This window comes from Rhinoderma darwinii, chromosome 5, assembly GCF_050947455.1.
Source record: "Rhinoderma darwinii isolate aRhiDar2 chromosome 5, aRhiDar2.hap1, whole genome shotgun sequence".
NCBI classification, from domain to species: Eukaryota; Metazoa; Chordata; class Amphibia; order Anura; family Rhinodermatidae; genus Rhinoderma; species Rhinoderma darwinii.
Window position 1 is genome coordinate 154,051,819 of NC_134691.1, and position 12,764 is coordinate 154,064,582.

At 41.9% G+C, this 12,764-nt stretch overlaps 1 protein-coding gene across 4 annotated transcripts in view; it reads right to left on the reverse strand.

The window, feature by feature from the left end:
* The window catches only part of LOC142652767 (enoyl-CoA hydratase EchA19-like), a 78,192-nt gene that overhangs the window by 749 nt on the left and 64,679 nt on the right, over window positions 1-12,764 (reverse strand). The gene's annotated exons all lie outside the window — the stretch shown is intronic.

Here is a 12,764-nt window from a genome sequence, read left to right on the forward strand (position 1 = left end):
CATACAATGGGTCTACGGACATGACGCATGGTATGTGAAGAATAAATCACACAAGATTGTTTTTTAAATACCTGCGCAAAAAATGAACATAAAACAATACGCTTTGCAACATTAATGAATATATTGCAGGAGATACAGTTACCTAACCATGGGCTTTTTAAAAAAAATAAAAACTATTTCCGCATTTCCCTCTATTAATTTGGGATGTCGCAAGAGAGATCACTCACCAGTAAACTGAATAGGAAATACTGTAACAGCTGTGGTCACTACGTTTCTATATCTCGCTTTCAATTCAACGGAGGAGATGGCACCACTCACCAGCCGACTGGAGAGTTTTTTGTTTTTTTAAGTGTGGTGTGGGAACTTGTGATGGGACTTATAAGAGAACATTTCTACATGCTGGTATTTTCTACTGTAAATTCAAATTTTTATCTACACTTGTTCCAAGCAGTTCTAAATAATTGTAATCAATTTTCCGTGATAAAAAAAATTTGATATTTTGCTCCTGAATCGAATGTCTCCATTTTACTCTTCCTAATGTCAGTCTCCACCCAAACATCCTTTAGTTAGTATGACCTGCCAGGAAAAACATGCCAAATGTCATTCTACTTTGCTTACAGTATATTCGGCAAATGGCACTTGATTTTATTAGCATTAGTTTTAAAGATAGCCCATTACCTGCCAAGCAAAACAGTCATATTTTAATTTGAATCAGGGCAACAACATGCCCAGGGTGCAAGGCAGCTGCACTGAGTCTGTAGAGACATTAGTCACCTCTTGGATGAAATTATGGTAGTTTCGGGAGGTCTGAATAATATTTTGTGCTGTAATATTGTACACTTCATACGCGATCACCTCCCTCGGTTCTCCTTGCATACAAGTTGTGCAGTACACAACAAACACAGACATCATGCAGAAAATGTCTTGGCCTTGAGTTATGAAACACAACTCAAATCTACTGTGTAGTGCAAATCATAACAAATTAGCCAAACAGATCTAAATAAGATAGAAAATGGAAACTTTCCAGGCTTAAAAGTCTAATGCTGCAAATGGTAGAACATCTGGCCGAGGCAAACATATCACAAATACAGTACATTAACTGGGTCTGTTACCGCCAAAGCATTATATCTTATGTAAATATATAAGTATTAAGAATTATTCCTGATTGATTCAGCCATATGTACCAGGACTCCATATTTCAGAGGCAGACACAAATACTGTACCATTTTATCTTATATTCCAGTACTATTTGTGTAGTTGTAAGGGAACTTCATTTGTTTTTTCCAATTATTTATTTAAAATAATAATAATAATAATAAAAAAAAAAATTACGTGGGGTCCCCCTTATTTTTCAAAACCAGCCAAACACAACATAGCAGCAGCAGGCTAGCATTAACAGGGTGGAAAGGCCCGCTGTTTTTGGGCTTTCCCAGCCTAATAATACCAGTCTGCGGCCGCCCCAGTACCCGGCCGTCACTGCAGATGGTCACAAACACAAAAAAAACAAACATTAGTATCATGTGGTAGGCTTAGATACAGGGCAGAGCAGACATGATCACACATGGACCCTGTATCAAAGCCTACCACATGGTAGGCTTAGATATAGGGCCCATCAGACAGGATCCATAACACATGGACCTAATGTGTGATCCTATCTGATGGGCCCTGTATCTAAGCCTACCACATAGTAGGCTTAGATACAGGGCCCCAGACAGTAATCTTATACAGTATAAGATTACGGTCTGCTGGGCCCTGTATCTAAGCTTACCACATGGTAGGCTTAGATACATGGCCCATGTGTGATACTGTCTGTTGGACCCTCTATCTAAGCATACCACAAGGTAGGCTTAGATACAGGGCCCAGCAGATAGTAGTTATACTTACCCTTCTCTTCAGCTCCTGGCGCAGCGGAGGTCCTGACGTCATCCAGCATCGCGACGTTGTGCGTCAAAGACGTCAGGACCTCTGCTGCGCTCGGGAACGAGGAGGATAAGAATACTTCTAATATAGTAACTGTCACGTAGGGTTCGTGGACCCACTGGGCCGTACCGCCTTGGCGGTATGGCAGCCAGCAAACAGGGCGCAGGTCAGTTTATAGTTCGTATAGGGTACCGGTGGCAGCTCGGACAGTAGCAAGGCAGGCTCGGCTGGGACTAGGCAGCGGGTAGACATCGGGCATAGAGAAGCAGGACAGGCGTGGAATACAGCACAGCACGGCACTTGACCAGGATAGTACGGGATACAGGATACACTGGGAACTGGGAGACCATTTGCTTAGACAAACTAGGATACTACAAACAATGCTCAGGCATCGAAGCAAGGGGCTGGGCCCCTCTTATAGTCCAGGGCACTCAAGGGCTGATTACATATCAAAGTCCGGTGCGCACGCTGCCCCTTTAAGAGCGGGCATGAGCGTGCGCGCGCACCCTATGGGTCCCGCCGAGGTTAGTGTAAGTGAGCACTGGCGTCTCCTGAGGAGACTGGGGCCAGCGCTCGCAGACCCATGGCTACGGCCATCAGGAGGAGAGTGATCCTGACGGCCCGCAGCCACGGGCATGACAGTAACAGGGGCCCGTGTAGTTTATTACATAGGCCCCAGTTACTATAGCAACTTTTAATAGACGTAGTGCGGGGGGCTGTTGACCCCTGGCTTCGGGGCCCTGTAGCAATTGCGACTGCTGCGACCCCTTATAGCTACGCCACTGATGTGACCATTGTCACTCAGATCCTTGCGCTTGCCAATTTTTCCTGCTTGCAACGCATCAACTTTAAGAACTACTTGTTTTGCTGCCGAATATATCCCACCTCGACAGGTGCCATTGTAACGAGATAACCAACGCTATTTACTTCATCTGTCAATTGATTTGATGTCATAGCTTATCACTATATATATATATATATATATATATATATAAAATATACACACACACACACATATATATATATATATATATATATATACACACACACACACACACATATATACACACAAACACACACTCCTCAACATTCAAACTGCAACACCAAAAAGAAAACGTTTTGGAATTGTGGAAATCACAGGATCGATAAACATGTTAATGATATGCAAATTTAAAAAAAAAATGGAAACAAAATATTCCAAATATCTTGATTTTTTCAGTATCGAGCACACTCACTTACATGCCTTGGCATACTATCAATGAGGTTATTAATGGTTTTCTCAGGAATGTTATGCCACACTGAATGTACTATGGCATGCAAATCATCAAGATTGGCTGCTGGCAGCTCCCTTTGCAATTGCTGACCAATGACGTCAAGAGATCTGCTCCATAGGAGACAAGTCTGGAGATGCTGCAGGCCATGGCAGCACGTTTAGGCCACGCAGGCTGCTCATAGTAGCACAAGCAATACGCAGCCTGGCGTCCTGTTGAAAAACGGCTTCTGGGACACTTTGGAAAAATGCCTGTATCACTGGTTCTACGACCAAATCAATGTAACGCTGAGAGCTGTTAGTGTACATGAAATGAAGACTAGAGGGGTCCGGCTACCGTACATTATGCCATCCCACACTATAATCCCGAGAGTAGGACCGCTGTGACATTCCCTTGTGAAAGCCTCTTCATGGCGTGGCCCCACGTGGTCTCTAGACCAATCTTCGGTTATCATTGCGACCAAGACAGAGAATAGACCTCCATTCCAGCCTCCATTGCTGTCTTGCTCTGCACCACGATAGCCCTTGAGACCGGTGGCATGTGGTCAATAGAACACCTGTAGCTGGACAACTGGCTTGTAGCCCAATGTAATGCAAATGGCTTCTGATGGTTTGTGTCGACTCTAGTTGCCACCCTTGGCTTGCACTTTACTTGTAGTACAGAATGGATCACTATGCGTCATTCTTCCAATTAGACAATCCATCCGTGCAGAGGTTCGCTTCTGCGCACCTCTTGCTGCCATTCCCGTTCGTTGTTGATCTCACAACCTCCAGGACACGCAACGTTGAACAGTGCTGACATCTTGGCCTAGGCGCGCGGCGATCTACGGGAGTAATAAACCAAGGTCTCTCAGTTCAAGGATTCTGCCCCTCTCAGTTTGCAACAAGTGGCGATAACTGGCACATCGACGAACAGAAGGCATCGCACAATCATCCCACACCACTTGATCCCATTTTTGAGGTTTCATGTGGCTAAAAAAAACTTTGCTTTCAGTCTGGCTTTTATGCTTCCCACATGCCACAGATTGGAGCTAGGTGCTTGAAGATTTGAAGATCTTAGCGACACCTGCTACTTCCTCAATTTTCATAACCATATGGCTTGCAATTTTAGAAGTGTATATATATATATATATATATATATATATATATATACACACACACACATACATACATACAGACACACACACACACACACACACAGAATGGCCACTTTATTAGAGACACCCATCTAGAAGCCCGTTGGACCTCCTTTCTCCTTCAGAACAGCAGCAGTTTGTGGCATAGATTCCATTAAATGTTGAAATCGTTCTGCAGGAATATTTGGCCATGCTGACATGATAGCTTATCGCAGCTGCCGCTAAAGTGTCGTCCTGCGTTAGGATGAAAAGCTGTCATGAAAGCATAAACTTGGTTGGCCTCAAGGCTTAAAGAGGCTCTGTCACCAGATTATAAGAGTCCTATCTCCTACATAATGTGATCGGCGCAGTAATGTAGATAACAACAGTGGTTTTTATTTTGAAAAACCATCATTTTTGACAAAGTTATGCACAATTTTAGATTTATGCAAATTAGTTTCTTAATAGACAGCTGGGCGTGTTTTTACTTTTTACCAACTGGGCATTGTGAAGAGAAGTGTATGACGCTGACCAACCAGTGACCAATCAGCGTCATACACTTCTCTTCGTTCCAGCCCATTGTTCTAGTGTGATTGTGCAGTGAAAGAAGCTGGGCTGGAACAATCAGAAGTGTATGACGCTGATTGGTCACTGATTGGTCAGCGTCATACACTTCTCTTCACAATGCCCAGTTGGTAAAAAGTAAAAACACGCCCAGTTGTCTATTAAGAAACTAATTAGCAGAAATCTAAAATTGTTCATAACTTGGTCAAAAATGATTGTTTTTTAAAATAAAAACCACTGTTATCTACATTACAGCGCCGATCAGATTATGTAGGAGATAGGGCATTTATAATCTGGTGACAGAGCCTCTTTAAGTAAGTCCTACTGTTCAAATGTCCATCCACAAGTATTAGAGGACCCAGTGTGTGCCAAGAAAATATTTCCCACACCATTACTTTACCTGTACCAGCCTGAACTGTTGACTCATGTCAGGAATTATGACTTCATGCTGCTTGCGCCAAATTCTCTGACCCTCCCATCAGCATGGTGGAACAGAAATCTGGATTCATCAGACTGGGCAAAGTTTTTCCGACGGCTCAGTGATCTAATTTATGAACTCTTTTGCCCATTGGAGTCCTGTTGCCTTTCTGTTTCCCTAATACAGCAATGGCACTCGAACTGGTCATCTTTTTTTAAAGCCCATGCGTGGTAAGAAATTACAAGTTGTGCAGTCGAACATGTTAGTAGGAGCACAAGCATTGTATTCTGCTGCAATTTACTTGACTGCACCGCATTTTCATCAGAACGATTTTTCACATCCTTCCTTGACCCCTTTCATTGACGAGTTGTTGACATCCACAGGATCCCCTTTCGGTGTATTTCTTTCTCGATCTCACCATTCTCGGTATATGCAAAATCACACAAGATTGACAGTTTTGGCCCCAACTAGTCTAGCCCCAATGACCATGCCTAATTTCAAGTCGCTCAGATTGCTAAATTTTTCCATTCTAATTTGGATTCACACTGAAACTGATCCTTGGAAAACATGCTCACTTGATTCTATGCTGCACTCTGGGGTACGTGTCTAATTTCCATACAGGGAAGTTCCAATTGTGAAAGGGAAGGTGTCTCTAATAATGTGGCTATTCAGTGTAAATATACACTTCTTCTCAGATGCTAGCGCTCTTTAATCAGTCACTTTCTACAGTAAAGTGCTGATCGGTTACAGTGGGAATCTGTTACACAGCAAAAGTCCTTGGATTACAAGCTGTTAACATAGGTCAGTTCCATATACTGTGGTCTCCAAGATCTCTGCTCAGTGACCACGGATATGCCTCACTGGCTAAAAATAATATATCCTACTTATAATAAACGAACTACATATATCTTTCTTCTCTTACTGTGCAGATCATAATTAAGTAAACCCTTTCAATAATATTATAATAAAATATGTATAATGTGCTAAAAATTATTATGACTAATTCAACAATAGATATAGTACGCATACGTACTGTATATATGTGTATAAGTATTGGCATTAAATCTCCATAGGAAACTTATAAGGGTTGTCCCATCTGGACAACTCCTGTCCATATGCCCTATTAAGGCAAATTGATTTTATAGAAGGGTACTCTGCTTAGGACCCCCTTCTATCAGCCAGACCACGGAGCTGCTGCAAAGAGCATCTCTTGCACTGGACCAAGTGTTACATGGAATACTATGTATTACATATATGCGCCGGCAGTTTCAGACCCTAGACCCAGCAGTTAGACCACTAGAAATTAGTTAAAGGAGCTGCAGTACTAAAGGGGCTTGAACAACCCATTTATTATCATAGCTGTTATTTTAACACAGGTTTTAAGAGAAACTAAATATTGCTAATTTTCAGAGAGTTTACTGAAATGTTCAAGCTTGCGAAGGCATATTTGTTTTTATGGCTTTCTGCCATAATAGTGAAGAACCCATAGGGTGTTACTGCAGGATTAACAGTACTGTTAGCTTTTAATAATCATACAAATATCAAATTGATATCCAAAGAAACAGCACAGTGTTCTTGGATATCATAGACTACTCGTTTGTTTATCTTTCAGAGGGGTGATCCATCCTTAGGCAGTATCAGACCAAATTCTGGAACATTTACCTTCTACAGGGTTACACCCTTGTTATTCTAACAGAGATGATTTACTCTGACAATTTATCCAACAGAGAATTAATGTTACTCCTGAAATTAAAAAGCTGAGCATTATGCAGCTTGGAACATCACTCAGTACCGTTGAACAGTTTTTAATGTTGTCATAAATTTAATCACCAGACATTGTGTAGTTTCACAGAAAAGACTGACAATAATAATTATATAATTTTGGGTTTATGTTACCAAGTGCAGCAAGAGACAGTTTGTGAACTATTTGAAATCATCTGCATGTCTGTATGAATGTCTCTTTAAAAGTGGTTCTCAAGCCATTGTAGCACCCTAAAAACACTGCAGAAGGCACTGCTGCCTAGCACACAGCAAGAGCACTAGGTGTAATGATCGGATTCCTTTGATGACCAGAGAAAGAACCAACCAAACAACACAATTTCACCTATAGCACCCCTCTTCCCACAAATTTAGTTAGGGTCGAGGTACTCCACTGCCCCCAGAATTTGGGTGCCTCTAGCTGGTCCGGTGACTGATTCTCTGGATAACAGCTAAGGCCCCATGCACACGGCCGTGCCCGTAATCACGGCCCGCGGCTGCAGGCACGGCCGGCCGCCGACGGCAGCCCACATTTTCGGGCCGTGCTCCCATACAAAGTATAGGAGCACGGCCTGTAAAATGCAAAAGAATGGACATGTTCCATAATTTTCGGAAACATTTCTATGGCATGGGCACCCATCCGTAGCGATACGGAAAGGTGTCCGCGACCAATAGAACTGAATGGGTCCGTAATTGCGGACCGTATTACGGTCCGCAATTACGGACAATTTGTATGTTCGTGTGCATGGGGCCGTAACAGTGGTGGAATCAGAAACTAAGGGGGGGGACAACTGGAAGAACGGTTGCTATGGGCAACAGAGAATGTAACGTCTCTTTAAAAGGTAACATGTAGGGTGTACAGAAGATGGGGACCACAGAATGGTCAGGCAGTCTAGAAGTTGCCCATAGAGGTCAGACAGTAACAGATACAGGGTGAAGTATAGATCGAAGTCGGATAAGCTAATCGTTAATAATGTAGCAGAGCCAGGTATGCAGTAAAGGAATGGGTAGCTCAAAAGAGTAGTCAAAAAAGCCAAGGTTAGGCAAAGGTGATGTAGCAGAGCCGAGTATGCGGTTCAGAGGAGACAAAGCAAAAGAGGATTCAAATAAGGAACACACAAACCATAGAAAGGGAATTACAGCTATAAACTGTTCCTGAGGCCAGTGTGTTATCATTTTCAATAGGGCACCAAGTCCCCTGATTGGCCGGCTGCCCTGAGCATGTAGTGCCCGGCGTCTCACTGGACCCTTAGAACCTGGTTTCTGAGGATTTTCAGAGTGAAATTTCCTTCTCAGCTTTACAGTATGGATGGACTTGGCTGATACACAGGATCTTCCTTAGGTGCGTATTACTTTCAATAAGCCAAATATTACATTGGACAGCCTAAATACTTTAGAAGTTAAGATTCTTTGGTTCTCAACTTTTTGGGATTCTTTAACCACAAAAGAAGGAGGAGATGGCTTGGCTGGGTGATTTGGAGACTGGTAAATCTTTAGTAGGAACTTTTGAGGATGCTGGAAGTTGCAGACGAAATGCTGAGTGGTTAATTATTTCCAAGATTTCATATGGACCTTTGTACTTGGGATCTAACTTGGCAGAGGGAATCTTCAGCCTAAGATCCGTTGTGGACAACCAGACCTTAAACCCTACTTTAAATGACGCACCCAGGGAACATCGCCTATCAGCAGTAGTCTTATGTCTTTCAATAGCTCTACAAATATTTATCTGAACCATCTGCCAATTGGACTTTTAGCGTAGTCGACTGCGTTATTCATTCCGTCGGAAAACCGGAAACCAGACGGAATGGTGACGAACGGAAAGCATTAGCGATGTTTCCGGCACTATTGAGATCAATGGTGACTGAAACGGAAGCTGTGCTGTCAGTTTCACTTTCCGTTGCAGGGTTCTCCCGACGGAACCCTCCAACGGAACCCCGGAACGGAAATGAACGGTGATGTGAACAGGCCCTTAGTGTCTTTTTGTCTGGGGTGTCAACCTTGATAGAGGAAAATGAACAAAAACACGGATGAAACCCATAATTACAAAAGAAGAGAAGTATATATTGACTCCTGGTAACTGTTCTTCATGGCAAATGCAGCGAACAATAGGCATGAAACCCAGTCAGCCTGCTGCACTGACACATAGAACCACAAAAATTGTTCAGATTTAGATTTGAGTCCAATTTTAGCGCTTCATTAAGTCAAAACTGATTCTAGAACAGAAATTTCTCCAGAATTTAGAAATAAACAGAGTCTAAAACAATATTATCAGGCACATGTAACCTGACAATGTGTTGGATAAATAATTTAGCTAAAGTTTTTGAGATGAATTGGTACAAAGCTACCAGATAGAGCTTCAGTCTTGACATTTTTAGTGCTTGGTTTATAAAGGAAAATTTTGGGAAAAAGCTAAGAGATAGGGCTTCAGCCTTCATATTTTTAGCGTCTGGTCTAAATGTGGCAAAGTTAAATTTGGTGAAAAACGGTGCCCACCTCGCCTGTCAAATTCCATGTTTAGGAGATTTCTGTCATCAGTAATGAACATTACCTGATGTTCAGCCCCCATCAGAAAATGCCTCCAATCTTCACAGGCCTACTTAATGTCTAACGGTTCCTTATGTTAGAATTCCTCTTTACAGGAGAAATAAACACATGGATTAATCCACCCCATCTACCTCTACCACAAATTGTTGTTGTGGGTCAGGTTGTTTAAGTACCGGCACCACTATAAATGACTTCTTGAAAGCTGAAAAAGCCTCAACAGACTTCCACTACATTTTTTTTTACTACATTTCCTCCAGTAGTTGGCAAACCCTAAAAATCTTTGCAACCATTACAACCTTTTGGGTTGAAACCAATCCAGGATTGGACTTTACCTTAGCAGGATCCATATGAAGCAGCTAACAATGTATTCCAAAAAGTAAGCTCCCGTATCTCAAAGATACATTTTTCTAGTTTGGCAAACGAATGGTTCTCTCATAATCTCTGTAACATACTACTTGCATGTGTCCCATGGCTGACCAGATCTCTAGAATAAATCAAATAGTCATCCAAGTACACTACTAAAAATGTGTCCATATCTCTAAAAATTGTACATAAAAGGCCTGAAACACTGCCATGGCATTGCATAGTCTGAAAGGCATAACCAGATATTTGTAATGCCCCTCAGGGGTATTAAAAGCCGTCTTCCATTCAACTCCCTCACTGATGCGGATAAGGTTCTACACACCTCTAAGATCTAATTTCGTGAATGAATGGGCTCTTTGTTGATAACTAAACATATCTGGGATCAACAGGAGTGGCTATCGATTCCTGACTGTAATCTTGTCTAGTTATTGGTAACACTGAATGACAGCAACTGGGTTGTGCTTCTGCGACTACAGCAAGCCCAACAGAAATGCGGCAAACAGAGTTGTTCAAAACAAAAAAAATGACAGATTCAACATGCATCTAACAGACTAAGTTTACATGGGTCACAAATTCTATTACTTCTTGAAACAACTTGGCGCTATGTACAGCTGTAATACGAAAGGGAAATTGTAATTGAATAAATGATAAATTTTATTTGGTTGCCCCACCATCGGGGAAGGCCCGAACTACAATCACAGAGTTATACGGCAGCCTAGCAGGCAAATGAACTTTAGAACAATCAGTAGAGAATACCTGTGCACCTAGGTGAGCTTCCCTGGACTTACTCAGGTGCTGACATTTTCTGGCTGTCATTTCTTGGGACAGGCGCTGATCTGTGAGCACCATCACCGTAATCGAAACAGAGAACTTAAGCAGAGTTAAGCTTGTTCATCAGGGGATGATTTAATTGACGTAGTCAATGAAGTAAAAAACAAATGTGGTAAATGGGGTGAAGCGAAGATCGCAGACAGATAAGCCAGGGATAAGATTATGCATTTGGGCCGAAGAAACAATTTCTACAATTATCTATTAAGAAATAAAACACTGGGTATGCATTATAAAAAAAAAAAGACTTGAGGATATTGGTGGACAGTATGCTTAACTTTAGCAACCAGTGCCAAGCAGAGCAAAAGTAAAATCATGAGGTGCATCAAAATAGGCATAGATGCACACGACAAGACTATAGTTTTGGCACAAATATTGTGTACAATTTTGGGCACCTGTGTATAAGGACATGGCTGAACTAGAGAGCGGGTGCAAAGTAGGGTGACAAAGGTGATTAGGGAATGTGTAGATTGAAGTACTAAGAAAGGTTATCAAACTTGGGGTTATTCAGTTTAGAAAAAAAAGACAGTTAGGGGCCATCTAATTAAAATGTACAAATATATGAATGGGCAGTACAGAGATCTTTCTACTGATCTTTTTACACCTGGACCTATAACCATCACAAGGGGGTATCTTCTATGCCTAGAGGAAAGTAGGTTTCTCCATCATCATAGATGGAGATTCTTAGCTATAAGAGCAGTGAGATTTTGGAACTTTCTGCCACAGGATATTGTGATGGTTAATTGAGCAAGTTCAATGAGGGCCTTGATGCGTTTCTTGAAAAATATAATCATACAAGTTATGGAGTAGATTCTGGAGATGGGATGTTGATCCAGGGATTTATTCTGATTGCCATATTTGGAGTCAGGGAGGAATTTTCCTCTTAATTAGGCAATCGGCCTCATGGGGGTTTTTGCTTTACTCTGGATCAACACGGTAGTATTATATGTTAAATTTGATGGACCTGTGTCTTTTTTCGACCTTTTCAACTATGTAACAGTAATGTAGCAGAGCCAGGTATGTGGTCCAAAAGTTAGTAGTTCAGGAGAGTAGTCAGACAAGCAAAGGTTCAGTAAAAGAAGATCAGAGCCAAGTATGTGGTACAGTAGCACATTGTTCATAAACAGTGGGGACAGAGGAGTCAGACAAGCTGGCTCAAATAGGAGCCAAATACAAGTAGCAATACATTGAAAATTACACCTAACAGGCCCTGAAGCCGATTGGCAGGATTGCCATGCACTCTGTGCAAATAGGCTGCCTGGCATTCCAGTTGCTGAAGAGGCTGACAGAGGTCATTGGATCACGGGAAGGTCAGCATTTAACACTAATGATGTTCCTTGTCCGGCTGTAAGGATTGTCCTAATATAAAATGTCCATAGAGTGATCGACGATGGTTTATAAAGTGGTTCCATTTAACAGGACCTGTACTGAGAACCCTTGTGTATTGGTGTAGGGTGTGGCAGTTGATCCTTTTCTTCTGCCCCTCCTTTCACTACGTCAGTCTTGTGTAGGATACTCCACTCCCATAGTCACTATAACTCCTGTGCTTATGGATTACTTAACAAAAAGTAACCCCTTCCCCCACTGCGATAGACCGTCACCCAGCTACACAAATGCCCACATGCACACCTTTGGTATAGAGAGCAAACTTATTTTCATGTCTCCATTCATTACAATCTAGAAAATGTTATGGTTAATGATTTCATATAGGATTAGAAAATAGTATTTGAAAAGTGCACAATGATGCACATCTTATTCATCCATTCGATATATAATAATAAGTATTATACCTTCTCAAACCTTGTAGTCTTGAGTGACAATATGTGACGGGAGAGAGCCTGTTCATGTTTACATTGCAGGGTTCTCTGGAGAGTACAAGGGAAAGAAGACCTCTGCTGTATACTGTACAGTGGTTAGGTGAGGTGGTCTTATGATGTACGAGTACAGTACCAGATCTATGGCCCAGTGGTGATGTGACAAGGTA